General features: G+C 44.7%; 1 protein-coding gene across 3 annotated transcripts in view; it reads right to left on the bottom strand.

The window, feature by feature from the left end:
* Positions 1-18,441, bottom strand: part of LOC127007167 (hexosaminidase D-like) — a 58,851-nt gene that overhangs the window by 23,124 nt on the left and 17,286 nt on the right. For all 3 annotated transcript variants that reach the window (XM_050877880.1, XM_050877882.1, XM_050877879.1), the window contains exons 2-3: positions 17,149-18,064; positions 7,963-8,009 (exon numbers count right to left, since the gene is read on the bottom strand). The gene's annotated coding sequence lies outside the window, so the exon portion shown is untranslated. The remainder of the gene's footprint in view (positions 1-7,962; positions 8,010-17,148; positions 18,065-18,441) is intronic.

Below are 18,441 nucleotides of genomic sequence, written 5' to 3' on the forward strand. Positions count from 1 at the left end.
CTGACCCTGATGGTAGTTTGACTATTCTTATGTATCATGAAGCTAAAAAACACTCATTAGAAGCCAATTGATCCCCTCTTTGATCTTTAGAAATAGTTGAAGTGAGAGGCGAAAGTGTCTTCTGATACCAACCTAAGTGTTTTCCGCCGCCTGGTTAGGTTACGAGAGAGAGAGAGAGGAAGAGGAAGGTGCATGGGAAGGAGGAGGAAAGGAGAAAGGGAGAGAAGGAAGGGAAGAAGAGCTGTGTGCCTAAAGCCGCCCCAGGAATTCAGTCATCAATTTGTGAAGAAGCGATCCCCCAAATAGTGATAATAAAGTTACGAGAAAGAGAGGAAGGAAGGAAGGTAGCAAGGGGAGGAGGAGGAAAGGAAAGGGAAAGAAGGAAGGGAAGAGCTGTGGGTCTCCTAATTTTTTAACCAATTTATGAACTCGTATTTCTAGAGTGTTTAAGACAGAGCTGAGACGATACGTTACTACTGCTTCCATCTTCCAATTGCTAAGAAAAAAAATAACAGAACAAGAACAGAACAAAATTAGAATATCAAGTACAAGAACAAGAAGAAAAGGATTAGGAGGAGGAGGACGGCCGAAATATAACAAGGTGTAAGAGAATGGCACCACGCACTCTCTCCCTCCCTCCTTCCATACCATTTATCCCTTACAATGAGACTTTCTACAAAACAAAATGAACTCCTTTATTGACTTTCACTGTGATGAGGATTTCTGCTGCTAATGATAATGTAGGGAAAGTTCCTCAACACAAGAGCCATTACAATCCAACTTCTCCTTACTCTTTTACTTCGCAGGGTGAGCTGATGGTAGACACTAGTGGCGCCGCTTTCCTGGAACTACTATATCGACGTAACTATGAACCACCTTCCATGAGGGGTCTGGGGCACGTTATCACTAAGAAAACGACCATAACTCCGTACGTAATCGTGTATATGAGGACCAGGAGGGGGAAGAACATGGAGGAGGAGGGGTACGAGTAGGAGCGAGAGGAGTTAAGGGATTAGAAGGAGGACGAGGAGGAGGAGGAGTGAGTTATTGATGGCGATAACTGAATTTCATGACACTAGGGAGGGGGAACCTTCCTATATACCTTTCAGACATGGTACAAGGGAGTGGGAGACTTCCCCTCCCGAACACACTACGACCCGTATTTTTAGACGCTTTCGCTCTCACAACCACTATTTTCAAAGGCCACAAAGGAGGTTAGTCGGGTTCTCATGATGCAGAAGCTTTGTCAAATTATTACTAGGCTCATGAGACTACCTATGTATATGACCAACACTACCTCTACGAAAGCTTTATTGAATGTGGGTGTGTGGGCCCCGAAATGTTTGAGAATATGTGTTTATACGTGTTTCTTTTTATACTGTATCACGACTTCATTCCCTGTGCCATTTATTTACGGTAAAATGAGGCGAAACAAAGTTAAAACAGAATAATTGTAAACAGAATACGACACAGGCTGAGGGGCTGTCTATCTGTCTGTCTATCTAGCTGACTGACTGGCTGACTGATTGGCTAACTGACTGGAAGGTGAGTCAGGAAAGGGTCTGGGAAACGTGACCACTGAGCTAGCAACAACAATAACAACAACAACAATAAATCAACCAGCTCACTATAATGTGTATGATGAGTGTCTCCCGGTCATGACATTATCAATCTCCACGCACACGCACACTCACACACGCGCGTGCACACACACACACACACACACACACACACACACACACACACACACACACACACACCTGCATTAATCATCCATGTATAATATGTCAAAGGGGGGGAGAGGGGGCCTAATTAATCCCATTAATAACCCCCTCCACCACCACCTCCTCCTCCTCCTCCTACTACTACTACTACTGTTTATACGCCTCATCCTGCTTCTTGTCTTCCGCTTATTCCTCTTCTTAATTTTTCACCTCCTCCTCCTCCCCCTCCTCCTCTTCGGGTTCACAGCGAGGAATTTCGAATACAAGACGCCGGAAGTAATATTATCCTTATATAACTCGCTGGCAAGACCCCACCTGGAATACGCCGTGCAATACTGGTCACCCGATTACAAGAAAGACATTGAATTACTCGAGAGTACAGCGTCGCGCTACGAAAATGATACCATCATTGAGAACGCAGCCTTACGAAGAACGACTCAAGCGATTCAACCTCTTAACGTTGGAAAAGAGACGACTGCGGGGAGACCTGATGCAAGTCTTCAAGTACATGAACAAATTCACCAATGTTGATCACTTCAAACTCCACCTAAAGCCCCGTCCAGACGAGGGGCAGTTGCCCGCCGTGCAAACACTGTTACCAGATATTATACTGCTTCAACTGTTTTGATGGTGGGAGCGAGGAACTGATGACGTCAGAAGCGGGAAAACTATGGGCAAATCATCAAGTGCCCCTGCCCGTGGGCGAGGCAATGCCTGCGGGTTTGATGGTTGGCATAAAGAGAGCATGTTGCCAGACACACGAGGTTAACCTGCGGAACTCCCTTGCAGTCAGATTCAGATTTCCACTGTACACTTGACGGGAGAACATGTCTGTCCTATTTGGCAAAGAACAGGTGTGGTCAAGGGCAGTCACCGTGCAATTAATTGACCTATATAGACAGCACCCTTGCTGTAGCCCATGTGCTACTCTCAGTCCGGTTGTGCTATCGGCCGCTGCCTGCCCTGGAGTGCCCGGTCTGCTATGTGCGCCTGGCAGTGGCAAAAACCCTCCACCAACTGTTCGACCTGGTAACCCTGCTAAACAAGCGAGGAATACACGATCAACGGGCAGTGCCCGGCGGGCAACTGCCCCAAGTGTGGACACAAGTTTGCCCGCCAGTCTTTGCCCGGTGAACGGAGTAGAGACTGTAGCACACAGCAACGTCTGGTAGCACTGTTTGTTGCAAGATCTGTTTCCTTCGTTTCTGTGTTTATGACGTCATCCCGATGCTCAGAATGATATGGTAACAGTGTTTGCACGGGGGGCAACTGCCCTTCGTCTGGACGGGCTTTAACAAACTAACCAGCGAACAGGAAACAACGGTAAAACAATTCAAGCCAAGCGATGCTTTACGGATATCAGCAGGAATTATTTTTCGAACAGAGTCGATCGCCACTGGAACAATCTTCCTGCAGGAGTGATTAGCGCGAAAGCAATCAACACCTTTAAAAATCGCATTGAACGTCACTTTGCTGCGTCGGGAGTGAACTAAACGTACCCACGAGTACGTACACAAGTGCTTTAATCATTCCCGTAAGCCACTCCTATGGCTGACTGATTGATTAAATCACTGAAAGCAGGCAACCTCGTAATAAGCCAATAGGCTTTCTGCTGCCTGCCCGTCCATGTTTCTATGTTTCTTACTACTAATGTTACTACTACTACTACTACTACTACTACTACTACTACTATTGCCCTTACTCCTCCTCCTCCTGCTTTTTTTCGTCTTCACATTAAATTTTATTCTCGTCCTTTTACCCCCCCCACCTCTCTCTCTCTCTCTCTTCTTCCTCCTCCTAATCCTCATAAAGTTGTTGTTGTTGTTGTTGTTAATTTCGTTCTAATGATGCCCAATAAATCACGGAAAGGCGCCGCGGAACAACAATAAACAAGCCTTTGATGGTCCTGCCCGCTGACACCTCTCTCTCTCTCTCTCTCTCTCTCTCTCTCTCTCTCTCTCTCTCTCTCTCTCTCTCTCTCTCTCTCTCTCTCAGAGAAGCGTGAATGATTAGAATTTTACGGCTTTATTTATGCAGCGGATGTTGTGTGTGTGTGTGTGTGTGTGTGTGTGTGTGTGTGTGTGTGTGTGTGTGTGTGTGTGTGTGTGTGTGTGTTTGGTGTTGTTTTTGTTGTTGATGGGTGGAGGGGTGCTTCCTGTATGCGCTAACACACACACACACACACACACACACACGTGTCTGGCAGAGGAGCAATATATTTTTTTCCTTTTCCAACCACAACTACCACCAATAATAATGATGATAATAATAATAATAATAATAATAATAATAATAATAATAATAATAATAATAATAATAATAATAATAATAATAATAATAATATAACATCAACAACATTAACAGCAAGAGAAGTTGATTGACAAGACAAAAAAGTATATAGGCATGCCAAGACACGCCTCTCTCTCTCTCTCTCTCTCTCTCTCTCTCTCTCTCTCTCTCTGCGCCACACTTACCCCTACTAAAAATCACCAAAACAACACGAACAGTCCCGGTGCATGGAGTACACACCAGCCAATGCTACGTCAACGCCCTCCCCTTCTGCGCCCAAACCCAGACTCCTGCTCCCCCTGCCTGCCCTGCTCCTGCTGTCTGGTGTGTTTCAGAGCCTAGCGTGGCTAAGTACCGCGACAAAGCTGATGAGAAAAAGGCAGTCCCGTGTTTTGCCGGTGTGACCTTGACTCTGAAGACTGACTGCCGAGTGAAGGGAGTTTGTTCCTTGCTGTTAAACTTGGCGAAAAAATATAAATAAATAGATAGTGATGATGGTGGTACACACGACCGCGATGGGTATGAAGGAGTTCATGGTGGAATGGGATTCGGAAGACGAAATGTAGAAGGAGAGCGATTATTGGAATGGGATTCGGAAGACGAAATGTAGAAGGAGAGCGATTATTGGAATGGGATTCGGAAGACGAAATGTAGAAGGAGAGCGATTATTGGAATGGGCAGAGGCTGCAGAATTTATTATACTAAACACTTGGTTCAAGAAGAGACGAAACCATTTACGTACCTATAAAAGTGGACAGAATGAGACACATATTGATTATATCATGATTAGAAAAGAAAACAGAAGACTAGTAATGGATTGCAAAGTTATACCTGGAGAACCAGTAGTGACGCAGCATAGGCTATTGGTAGCAGATTTAAGGATGAAAGGTGGAGGGAAGAGAAGGCAGGAAGAAAGAAAGAGGAAGATCAAAGTCTGGGAGCTTAAAGGTGAAAAGAAGACTGAGTTTAGAAACAAAGTGGAAGGAACCCTCAGGGAAAGGTACAGAAATGGCAGCTTTCCAGAAAGAGTAGATGATGTGGGGACAGATATGAAAGATATATTGGTAACAACAGCAACAGAAGTATGTGGAAAAACTAGTGGAAAACAAAGAGTAGAGAAAGATACATGGTGGTGGAATGATGAAGTTAAAGCAGCTATAAAAGATAAGAAGCTAGCACTGCAACAAATGAAGGAAAATGAGAATGACACCATAAAAGAAAGTTACAGACAAGCAAAGAGGAAGGCAAAAAAAGTAGTAGCTATGGCAAAGAGAAATACGTACAGAGATTGGTATGAGAAGTTGGATACACCAGAAGGAGAGAAGATTATATACAGAGTAGCGAAGGCAAGAAAGGAAACGAGGAAAGATGTTGGTGAAATAGGAATAATAAAGAACGGAAACGGAGACATTCTTATAGAAGACGATGACATAAAAAGAAGATGGCAGGAGTATTTCTCAAACCTGTTAAACACGGAAAATGAATATGAAGAACTAAGTGAAGCATTACCAGTTGAAGGTCCAATATTAAACATTAGTATAGAGGAAGTGGACAAAGCCATAAGAAAGGGGATGACTAACAAGGCAGGAGGGAAATCTGAGGTAACACTAGTACTGATTAAACATTAGAAGAACTTGGTCCGGAGTGGACATACTCATTGTTAGAAAAGATCTGGAGTACAGAGAAAATGCCTGAAGATTGGAAAGAAAGTAAAATAGTTAAGTTGTACAAGCAGAAGGGAGATATATTGAGCTGTGAAAACTACAGAGGTATTAAGTTGTTGGAGCATGTCCTGAAAATACTAGAAAGAGTGATAGAAGGTAGACTGAGAGAGTTGGTCAAAATTCACAATCAACAATTCGGATTCATGACTGGATCGAGCACTGTGGATGCAACATTTATTGTAAGGCAGATACACGAAAAATCTCTAGAAGGAAACAGAAAAGTGTATTGGTGTTTTGTGGACTTGGAGAAAGCTTATGATAGAGTGCCTAGAGAAGTATTGTATTGGAGCTTGAGAAAGAGAGGAGTGCCAGAAAAGCTGATAAGATTGGTGAGGATGATGTATGAGGGAGCTAAAACAACAGTGCAGACGAAGTATGGAGAAACAGAGTCTTTCTTAGTTGAAGTAGGACTCCATCAGGGATCAGCTTTGAGTCCTTTTCTGTTTCTTACTGTGTTGGACACAATAACAATGGACAAAAGGGAAAATGATGACCTGTGGGAGTTGTTATTCGCCGACGACCTAGCCATCATTGCGGATACAGAGGAAGACCTACAGCAGAGATATTTGATATGGAAAGGTAACCTGGAGAGAAAGGGAATGAAAGTAAACACACAAAAGACGGAGGTAATGGTAAGCAGTAGGGAAGGGCATGAAGAAATAAGTGTAACATCGGAGGATGGCAGAAGATTGAAACAGACAAATGAATTTAAATATTTGGGATCAGTAATTGCAGATGAAGGAGGGACAGAGAAGGCAGTGAGACAAAGAGTAAAAGTTGTATGGCAAAAATGGAGGGAAGTGATAAGATAAGATAGATAAGAAAATACCACTGAAACTGAGAATGAAAATATACAAAAGTGTGCTGAGACCAGTACTTTTGTATGGTGCAGAAACATGGTCCTTAAGGAAGAAAGAAGAAGGCATTTTGGAGAGAACGGAGATGAGGATGGTGAGGTGGATAGCTGGCATCTCACTGTTGGAGAGGAGACAAAGTAAAGATATAAGAAGAATGTGTTGAATATGTAATAGAAAGAAGGCGAGACTGAGATACTTTGTACACATGAAAAGGAGAGATGATGATGAACCAGTGAAGACAGCAATGATGGAGTATCGGAAGACAAAGAATAAGATGGAGGGATGTGATAAAGTGTGACATGAATATACTAGGAGTGCAAGAAGATGATACAATGGATAGAAGCAGGTGGCGAAAGATAACTCGAGCGGCCGACCCTACAATACAGTGGGATTCAGGTCGTATGAAGAAGAAGATGGTGGTAAACACGTGCAAGGTGACATCTTACCTCACACATACATACATACACACATAACGTACGTAGAGAATAATAACTGTTTGATGACATTAACATACGAGATCTTGCACCCACCCACACCCACACTTCCAAACTCACACCCACCCACCCACACACACACAAACTCACACTCACACACCTACACCCACATCCACCCACACACCCACACCTCTAATAAATGTCCTTGATAATAAATATTGCACAAGGGAATACTCTCTCTCTCTCTCTCTCTCTCTCTCTCTCTCTCTCTCTCTCTCTTTTCCGCCCCTCCCATATATATTGGTATACTGGTGGTGGTGGTAACTCCCTCTCTACCTCCTTCCCTCGCTCTCTCCCTTCCTTCCCAATTGCTAAGGTAATAGGATACTTCTGTACCTCTCTCTACCTCCATACCTCCCTCTCCTTCTCTATCCTCCTAACATAATCTCCCTTCCCTCCCTTCACCCTTCTCACTCTTCATCCCTCCATCATAGCATACTCATTGAACAGACATGAGAGAGAGAGAGAGAGAGAGAGAGAGAGAGAGAGAGAGAGAGAGAGAGAGAGAGAGAGAGAGAGAGAGAGAGAGAGAGAGAGAGAGAGAGAGAGAGAGAGAGAGAGAGAGAGAGAGAGAGAGAGAGAGAGAGAGAGTTCACTTCCTAAGCTCGCTCTATTATACATAATCCACAAAGCTTCACCTATAGAGTGTACAATGGTGTTATTTTTAGTGCCTCATCATCATCATAATAAAAATACTCAATGGCTTAAGTGACCCAGAAATTTACACGTTATACAAGACCGTCAGTAACACATAATTATGGCGTCGTACTTCCCCTCATGTATATTGTACACACACACACACACACACACACACACACACACACACACACACACACACACACACACACACACACACACACACATTTCTACTTACGCTAAGCTGCATGTGAAGTTTCGAAGCACCAAAGAAGTTTTCCTTATCTGAAACAAACGATAAAAATTAATTAATATATGCTAAGTATAAAAATGTCAGACACACCACGTAACACAAGAGAGAAGAAATAACTGAGACGAGGAGGAATGTCGTATTAGTATTAGTAAAGGCAGTGGAGAGGGAGGAGTAAGAGTTCAAATATACTGAAAATAAATTAGTGTTAGAGGTACTGAAGACATTTCGACAGGAAGGAGAGGGACTAAGGAGATAAAAGATATAGTAACAAGTAAAGGAATCTTGTATTAGTGAAGACAGTAGGGAAGGAGGAGGAGTAAGAGGTCAAGTATACTGTCAAGAAATTTCATGTTTGGAAGTGGGGCAGCGGGGTTTGGAGGCGGTGTGGGGGCGGACAGTGCTGTGAGGGAGGGTGAGTGTGACTGGGTATTTTGGGAGACGTGGTAGTATGTATTAGGGTAGGTTAGTAATGTGAGAGGGTTGAAGACAGTGTGAAGGAGTGCTGTTAGGGGGGTAGGGAGTGCTGTGAGTGCGGGGGAGAACTGTGAGGGCAGGAGCGTTGTGTGAGGGCGTGGGAATGTAAGGGGTGGATGAGTGACGAATTAGTGTAGTAGGGGAGGGAGTGTCACTCCAGTGTGAGGGTGGGTGAGTAAAAGCAAGGGTTGGAGGTGATGTGAGGGAGGGGGGGGGGGGTGAGAGGGTGAGTGAAAGCAAGGGCTGGAGGCAGTGTGAGGGGGAGAGGGAGTGGTGTGAGGGCGAGGGAGAGCTGTAGGGCGGGTGAGTGGACGTACTCCCGCCGCGGGGCTGTGGCGTGGCGTGGCGAGCCGCGGCTGGCCTGTGTGGAACGACTTACAAGTTTAAAGCTGAACGTTGTGCTCTGGGGCGCGACGCAGACCTCGACTACATCCCTGCCTGGTGGTGGTGCTCCTGTACACACACACACACACACACATATGAACAGACAGACGGACACTTGAAAGGCTGACAGACAGACATGAGGAGCAAGATCACACACACACACACACACACACACACACACACACACACACACGGATGGACAGACAAACGGACACTTGAAAGAGCAACATAAAGATATGTGGAGGAAGAATGTCGTACACACACACACACACACACTAATGGGTAGATGGACAGACAGACAAGAAGGGAGAGTGAGTGATAGAGGGAGAAGGCGTTGGCAGATGCACCAGACGTGTCACACAGCGGCCGTCTCCCAGCCCGGCGGCCCGTCACACCCACACACGCCTCTCGCCACCTGTCTGCCTCAAGGCGACGTCAGACTCAGTGCAGTTCGACGAGCAACGAACGCAAGCGGTAAACATTATCTCGCCGGACACTTTGCTGCTAGATTTGGCGGAGCTGAGCTGAACTAATCTTAATGCGATGAGATTTAAACACACGTTACACATACTGCTCCATAAACATACATAGTAAACAATAATTGTATTTGAAGTTTTCCTTTATGCTGTCAGACCCAATAATACCATAAGCAAATAAATGCTAGTTGCAATAAGGATTTCGTCGACAGCAGCCAAATTTAGACTTAAGCCTGGGACCCCCCCACACCTAAGAGGAATGAAAGCAGGTAAGTCGTGGAACTTTTCTCAGAGAAAGACTGAGGAACCAAAGTAGTAAAAGTCTCGTCATACAAATTCATTCCCATCGCAAGGTTATCATAAACGACTCCTTTCAAAAGAGTCGGGACCCAACACAAACAAGGTTCATCACTCCTGCACTCGCCTTGCAGTACGCAGCGGTGCCGTCACAGCTGCACACTTCGCTACAGTTCGTGGAATAGAGGCGGGGACTGTTTGTTTACATTTGATGCTGCTCGCCTTTCGTTCAAGTGAGGACACAGTGGGTCACATTCCTAAACTTTTCGAAGCCTGAGCAGTGAACACACACTTTCCACAAGGCTTTCATAGGAGACAGTACTGGCCCCATAGTCTTAAAACATTTCGGCACCCAAACACATACATTCAACTAGGCTTTCGTAGAAGTTGTAGGAGGCATTACTAAGGGTTATCATGACCCTGGTGGTAGCTTAACAAGGCTTATGTACATACCATTACACATTAGAACCTGATCAATCTCCTTTTCGGTCGTAAGAAAGAGTTGATGTGAGAGGTATTTGCCTGGTGGTATTTTCACAAAGCTTTTATACTATGAACGCGAAAAATAATTAAAACCCAATTAATCTCTCTTTTGGCCTTAGGAAAGAGTATATATGAGAGGTGTTAAGAGTCTAGTCTGGTGGTAGTTTGACAAAGTTTCGATATCATGAACAAGAAAAATACTCGTGAAAACCCGATTAATCTCCTTCGGCCTTTGGAAAGAGTTAATGAGAGAGGCGGAAGATGCGTCTGAGAATACCGACCAGTGATCTTTGCTCCCCATCAACCAACAGCTCGCGGCTCAGGTTGATATTCTCAGACGCTTCCACCTCCCACATCAAATTTTCAAAGGCCAAAAAGGAGATCAATCGGGTCCTAATGAGTGTTTCTTTAGTTTCACGGTACAGATGGAACGTCAAACTACCACCAGGGTCATTAAACTACTTCTGGGAATGCCGAAAACTCCTACGAAACCCTTGTCTAACATTGTGCTTGGGCTCCGAAGTGTTTAAGAATATGGCCCTTATGCAACTGGCTCGTCAAAATTGGACCAATGTAACGCCGTCTAGATTCACCTTTTGACCGCCCTCACCCGCCACCGCTACCGCCGCCGCCGCCGTCCACGCCTCCGGGCCGCCCTCAGGTTCAAACTTTCACGTCAAATTACCGTTCCTCATAACACTCATACCTTTACCTCCCCACAATACACACACTGACATCGATCATAGTTTTCCTCTCTCTCTCTCTCTCTCTCTCTCTCTCTCTCTCTCTCTCTCTCTCTCTTAGCCTGCCACTCCAGTTGATTCTTTCTTTTTTTTCTTTCTTTTGTGGTTAGGAGGAGAGACAGACAGATCAAAGGCGCAACAAAAAACAATAACAACAAAAATAACTCTCGGCCACGCATTGTGTCCATAAGTAAAGGGAAAAAAGGCCTTGCAAACTATTTTTCCTTTCAACATTTACTGGATTTCTGTCTGTCGGTCGGTCTGTGTTTGCCTACCCCCCCCCCCTCTCTCTCTCTCTCTCTCTCTCTCTCTCTCTCTCGCTCTCTCTCTCTCTCTCACACCTGTACTCTATGACACCAAGGAAATATGTACGGGTGATTAATTACCAATACCTCTCTCTCTCTCTCTCTCTCTCTCTCTCTCTCTCTCTCTCTCTCTCTCTCTCTCTCTCTCTCTCTCTCTCTCTCTCTCTCTCTCTCTCTCTCTCTCACTTGGCCCCTCATGGTCCTGCAAGTGACATTATCTACTGTGTGTGTGTGTGTGTGTGTGTGTGTGTGTGTGTGTGTGTGTGTGTGTGTGTGTGTGTGTGTGTGTGTGTAAGGGAGGAAGAAGACGAGGGTAAGAAGAGGAAACAGATAGATAGATAGATAGATAGATAAAGAGAGAGAGAGAGAGAGAGAGAGAGAGAGAGAGAGAGAGAGAGAGAGAGAGAGAGAGAGAGAGAATGTTGCTCTAACTTACAACTTTCACAACCCACGGACGAGTCAGGTCATCGACGTGTGTGTTTCATTCAGTACAATAAGCATTAGTGTGCCCTCTCTCTCTCTCTCTCTCTCTCTCTCTCTCTCTCTCTCTCTCTCTCGTAACTGCAATATTCAAACATACATACATTCCGTAAACGTATTGAAGTGCAACGTGTGTGTGTGTGTGTGTGTGTGTGTGTGTGTGTGTGTGTGTGTGTGTGTGTGTGTGTAGTTTATTTTCCACAAGATTACGGTATTACGAGTAGTGGCACGGCGCTCCCCTTTCCTTCCACCCCTCCCCTCCCTTCTCCTCCCCTTCCTTCCTCAACTACCCCTCGAGGGCCTGCTTAGATTCGTGGGGGTGAGGAGGAAGGAAGGGGGTGATTGTATTGGGGTGGGGAGGTGTTGTAAGGGGAAGGAAGGGGAAAGTGTGTCGTATATTAAGCTAATAACTTACCGATGATAAGTGGCGTGTGTGTGTGTGTGTGTGTGTGTGTGTGTGTGTGTGTGTGTGTGTGTGTGTGTGTGTGTGTGTGTGTGTGTGTAAGAGTAATAATGATAATAATACTAATAGTAATAATAATAATAATCAGTTTATTTTGTCAGACTGTTACCATGATTTCACTTGATGTCAAAAAAAATTGTAGTGCTATGTGTGTGTGTGTGTGTGTGTGTGTGTGTGTGTGTGTGTGTGTGTGTGTGTGTGTGTAATATTTTCCAGATACCAGGAAAAAAATAATTAATGGCGTACTGACAAATACATTACAACACACACACACACACACACACACACACACACACACACACACACATGAATGCGTTCGCGAAATGTAAGTATGAATATTTAAGTTAGTGGGAAGCAGGGCCAGAGAGAGAGAGAGAGAGAGAGAGAGAGAGAGAGAGAGAGAGAGAGAGAGAGAGAGAGAGAGAAGCCCTTTTCATACCTCCGTCCCCTTGCATGCACTGGGGGAGAGAAGGGGAAAAAGGGGAGAGGGAGGGGGAGAGAGAAAGAGAGAGGGGGGAGGAAGGGAGAGGTGAATGAAACCTAACCATTATTGAGAGGGGGAAGATGGAATAAGAAGAAGAGAGGGAGATGAAGCGGAAGAAGGGAGGAAGGAGGGAAGGAAAGTGGGAGGATGAGGTGAATGGAAGCCCCAAGAAGTGGAGCAGAAAGAAGGAAGAAAGGGAAAGAGGAAGGAGGAAGAGGAGGAGTGGGAGGAGGAGTGAATGAGTGAGAAAGGAAGAGAAGAGGAAGTGGAGCGGAAAAGAAGTAAGAGTGTGTGCAAGAAAGGAAGTGGAGGAGGAGGAGGAGGAGAAGGAAGAGGTAGAGTGAAAGGAGAGTGAAACCAAAGGCAAATATTTGGGTATGCTTGTGTGTGTGTGTGTGTGTGTGTGTGTGTGTGTGAGAGAGAGAGAGAGAGAGAGAGAGAGAGAGAGAGAGAGAGAGAGAGAGAGAGAGAGAGAGAGAATACTGCAGTAAATAAAGGGTCGGAAAACAGAGATATCACGATAGAGAAGAGAAAGACGCTGATGATGACGATGATGAATAAGAAAAACAAGAAACAATGAAGTAATAAATTAGTGAAAAAGAAAGAATGAATAAAGATAACGGAGAAAGTGGAAGAGGAGAGATAGGGGAGAGAGGGGGAGGGGAGGAGAGGAAACATGAGAAGAATGGGGAAGGGAGGGAGAGAGGGAGAGGGAGGATGGGAGAGAGGGAAGGGAGGGAAGAAAGGGAGAGGAACTTCCTGTCTGTTTAACGTGATGGTCATTTCCTCCTCCTCCTCCTCCTCCTTCTCTTCTTCCTCCTCCTCCTCCTTCTCTTCTTCCTCCTCCTCCCCCTCCTCTCTTTTCTTGCTCCATTTTTTGCCAAACTTTCACTTTCCTCAGCAACATCCTCTCTCTCTCTCTCTCTCTCTCTCTCTCTCTCTCTCTCTCTCTCCTCTCAACTTTCTCCTTCCGTCTCCCTTATTTCAGCAGCATCCTTCTCCCTCCCCCCCTCCCCCCATATTTTACAGCTGCCTCTCCCTCTCCCTCCCTCTTCCCCCTTTCCTCACTAATCATTAAAGTTCCTGTCCCCTTCCCTCCCATCCTCTCCCTCCCTCCCTTATGTCTGGTGTATGTTTTTTTTTGTTTATCTTTCAGTACATGTATTGTTTTGAACTCTCTCTCTCTCTCTCTCTCTCTCTCTCTCATTATGGTATTATTTTCCGTCACTGTCGAGAGAAAAGTTGCAACATTATTCTTTTTTTTTATTTGCCTTTTTCGAGTATTTTTGCCCGCCCGTCTGTCTGTCTGCCTTTTGTTTCTCTTGCCAATGTCTGTCTGTCCAAGCGCTTGGGAACATGTCTACTCTCTATATGTATCTATCTCTATCTTCATCTCTTCTCTTTGTTTCGCATCAGGATTACGTCACACACACACACACACACACACACACACACACACACACACACTTATCATAGGTAAGTTATTAGCTTAATATACGACACACTTTCCCCTTCCTCTCCTTCACAACACCTACCCCCCACAACACAATCACCCCCTTCCTTCCTCCTCACCCCCACGAATCTAAGCATGGCCTCGAGGGGGAGTTGAGGAGGGAAGGGGAGGAGAAGGGAGGGGAGGGGTGGAAAGAATAATAATCATGAACAAATACATAGTAGAGTCAGGTCATGGGGACTGCGTGTAGTGTAGGTTAGGTGAGATGGCACTCCATATGAAGGCTAAATATAGACAGAAATATGAAGTGGTTAGGCTACGGTGTTCTATATAGAGGTTGGATAGATTTACGAATAGATAGCTGACTATGTTCTATATTATGATTGCTAGATAGATTTATGGACGGGGACTGAAGCCGGTAAATATATGTGTAGGTATATATAACTCACTATCAGGAGATGTCATGTGTAAGTTGCCTGGTTTCTTGCAGTCTCCTTGCGTGTGTGTGTGGTGTGTGTGTGTGCTCTTCTCTCCACCTCCTCGCCCTGCCACTCAACTCCACAAGTTAATGATCATGATAAATATTCGCCACATACATCATCACCACCATCAGCCTGTATTACTTCACTGCAAGACAAAAGCTCAAGATGATGATGATGCTGATGGTGATAGGAAGGAGGAGGGAAAATAAAACAGACTTCATAAGAACAAGACCTTGACAAACCAACAAAAAACAAAAAAAGTTGTGAAGTGGGAAAAGCCTGCACAGCGACGAAAAGAGAAGAGCTTGGAAAAAACTACGTCCCACCCCTCTCTCTCTCTCTCTCTCTCGCGCCCCGCCCCTCCCTTCTCTCCGCTCTCACGGCTCGCCTTATCTATTTTTGCGGCGAAGAAGAGGAGGAAGAACGCGAAGGAGGAAAGAAAGTAAATAGCAGTGCGAGAACCTGTCACTCTCAAGCCCTGGAGACGTGACCTGCGAGAGAGAGAGAGAGAGAGAGAGAGAGAGAGAGAGAGAGAGAGAGAGAGAGAGAGAAGGGGGGCTGGGTACTTAATGAACTTCACTGGTTTCTCTCTCTCTCTCTCTCTGACGAAGGGGCTACAGACTCGACTGCCAAAACCATGATTACAATATCGGCTACAAATACGAGCTGTTAAGTGTGAATCAGCCTTAAGTAAGTGTGGGAGTGAGAGCGACATTTGGTAACGTCAACTCACCCTTCTACCCGGTAAACCCCCATATCTCGCCTTAATCATATGCTGCCTCCCCTCATGTCAAGCCTACTGGCCCAGCCTCTTCACATGGGACTTCCCCGCGTTGTGAAAGTCAAGCAAGAATTGGGTGACTATACACAAAATGCCTGCCTGACTGATTCCGTGAGCTCCACCTCCTCAACGGGATCTTAAGTTTATTCAAAGACCTCAAATGTTCCTTGGTGCTTGAGAGAGAGAGAGAGAGAGAGAGAGAGAGAGAGAGAGAGAGAGAGAGAGAGAGAGAGAGAGAGAGAGAGAGAGAGAGAGAGAAACACAATAGGGGTGGGAAGATGGGCTGAGGGATATATATAGTTACAAGGAATGCCATACATGCAGCCCTCTAACATTAGTCGAAGTAGTTGTCGCAGTAGTAGTAGTAGTAGTAGTAGTAGTAGTAGTAGATAGTGGTGGTAGTGGTGGTGCGAGTGAGGTTCTTAAATGAGGTAATAATCTTGCATAAAAGCATGACTAATCTTCCACCGCCTCTTCATTATCCTCCTCCTCCTCATATGAACAAAGGCTTAAAGAAGTAAATTTATTAAGCCTATCAAAACGAAGAATGTGAGACGATCTAATAGAAGTGTTTAAAATGTTGAAAGGATTCAGTGATATTAATGCGGAAGATTACTTTACAGTTGATCGATCAAATAGAACAAGAAATCACAATTTGAAGATAAGTGGTAAAAGATTCTCGTCGCACGAAGCTAAATACATCTTCTTCAATCGAGTTGTTAATGTTTGGAACTCTCAACCCTGTGATGTTGATAGTACAACAGTTACGGCCTTCAAGAATAGATTAGACAAGTATTTTTAATCCAACCAGCAACTAAGATATTACTCATTGTCGTAAATAACGTTAAGTTCTTTCGAATACTGGTGTCCTTGTCTGCTTTTATCGCCCGGTTAATGGTAGCAGTAATAGTAGTTCTTTCCTCTTTCCTACAAAATTTCCATGCAGATTTTCCATGCTGCATGGTTCTTTTTCCTTTCCTGCCAGCTTTGGCTGGAGGGATGGGGGGTGGGGAGGAGCCTTCGCCTTTGCTGTCCTTCATCTTCCACCTTTGATTAGATAGTTAGTGTAGCTTGTCACAAACAGCCTCGTAAGGACCAGCAGGTCTGCTGTTGTTTGTTCTTCCTTTGTGTCCTATTTCTCCATATCTTCCTATTTCAACTCCTCCTCCTCCTGCCCCTCTTCCTCCTCCTCCTCTTCCTCCAGCAATAATGCTGGAGGGTTATCGGCATCTCCTTGGCCCTGAATTCCTGAGGCTTAGAGAATCAAGCGTGTGTTATTGTTGAGAGAGAGAGAGAGAGAGAGAGAGAGAGAGAGAGAGAGAGAGAGAGAGAGAGAGAGAGAGAGAGAGAGAGAGAATGTGGTATTACGTAAACGATATTCAGGCCTAAAGGTCAAGCAATATTATTAGGAGAGAGAGAGAGAGAGAGAGAGAGAGAGAGAGAGAGAGAGAGAGAGAGAGAGAGAGAGAATGTGGTATTACGTAAACGATATTCAGGACTAGGGGTCATGCAATATTATTAGAGAGAGAGAGAGAGAGAGAGAGAGAGAGAGAGAGAGAGAGAGAGAGAGAGAGAGAGAGATATAATGTGGTATTACGTAAACGATATTCAGGACTAGGGGTCATGCAATTTTATTTGGAGAGAGAGAGAGAGAGAGAGAGAGAGAGAGAGAGAGAGAGAGAGAGAGAGAGAGAGAGAGGAGTCCCTTTTAGCAGAGTCCACATGATGAAATTTAACGAGTAATAAAAATAGCTACAAACACTCCAACTCTCTCTCTCTCTCTCTCTCTCTCTCTCTCTCTCTCTCTCTCTCTCTCTCTCTCTCTCTCTCAAGGTTACGTGCACAAGTTAAGCACCAGTGCCTCACCTTTCACATGGCGTGCAGGGGTGGAGTGCCGGTGGGCGTGGGCGTGAGTGTGGGTGGAAGGCGCCGCGCGGCCTCACAGCTGGTGGCGGGCGCGGGCTGAGGAAGGTTCGGGGGTGGACGTAGGCCGCGAGTACCTCTGAACATTCTTTTCCTCTATGCTAAGGTGTAGAGGTCTTGGCGGGGCAGTTTATCCTTGGGTCTGATGCTGCTAATGCTGACTATGTTCTTGGGTAATGTTTTCTTTCTTGTGGTTTGGTTTCTGGTGTTCTTTTACTGGTTATTTTGTATTTAAGCCGAGTAGGAACAGATTATCCTAAGATTTTGTCCTTGGGAGAGTTTTTTGAACAGTCGTGGTCTGGTTCTTGTGTTCTCTTTCAAGTTATTACGTCTTTAGGGTCATATAAGAATCGATTATCCTGGGAGCTGTCGCCTCTATTGCTAACTCTATCTTTGTGGCCCTCTTATAATCGTGGTCTGGTTGTTATAATCTCTTTCTAGTTCTTTTAAGCACAGATTATCCTTAAACCAGTTGCTATTCTTGCTAACTTTGTCCTAAGGTTCTGTTCTGCCTGTCTCTTACACTTATGGTTTGTCGGTGCTGTAGGCTTCTTATGTTCCTGTTCCTCAAGTTCCGCATTGATCAAGGTTTCCAAGACTAATGTAATCTGATATACACAATCGCACTGCCCTCCCGGTAGGTACGTGGTGATCTCAGTCAGTGATGTGATCGCGATATACGGAGGTACAGCGTTTAGTTAAGGGACGCAAATACAGCTTGGAGATCTGATGCGATGACGTCAACACACACACATACACATATATACTCAAATACACGTACGCTGATAGTTTATACTATCACGGATTGTTTGTCCTTGTCTTTACGTCTTGTTGTTCTTGTGCTTGTCGCTGCCCACACCTGCAAGAAGAGAAGAAACGATGATGATGATAATTATAATAATAATAATAATAATAATAATAATAATAATAATAATAATAATAATAATAATAATAATAATAATAATAAAGCAAGAAGTAAACTTAACTAAACAATATGAAACGTCATTCCCGACTCTTGTGTGGAAGAAGAAGAAGAAGAAGAAGAAGAAGAAGAAGTGGTAGTGGAAAATGTTGATGATAATAAAGTAAACAAAATGTAAAACAAAGAAAAATTAAGGAGGCGAAGGTGAGCGAGTAAGAAAAAAGAAAATAAAACAAAAAGGGGAGTAAAAGAACAAAGAGGAGGAGGAGGAGGAGGAGGAGTGATATACGCACAATATCATTCTTCTCTAACGC

The sequence above is a fragment of the Eriocheir sinensis genome, chromosome 34, assembly GCF_024679095.1.
Source record: "Eriocheir sinensis breed Jianghai 21 chromosome 34, ASM2467909v1, whole genome shotgun sequence".
NCBI lineage: Eukaryota > Metazoa > Arthropoda > Malacostraca > Decapoda > Varunidae > Eriocheir > Eriocheir sinensis.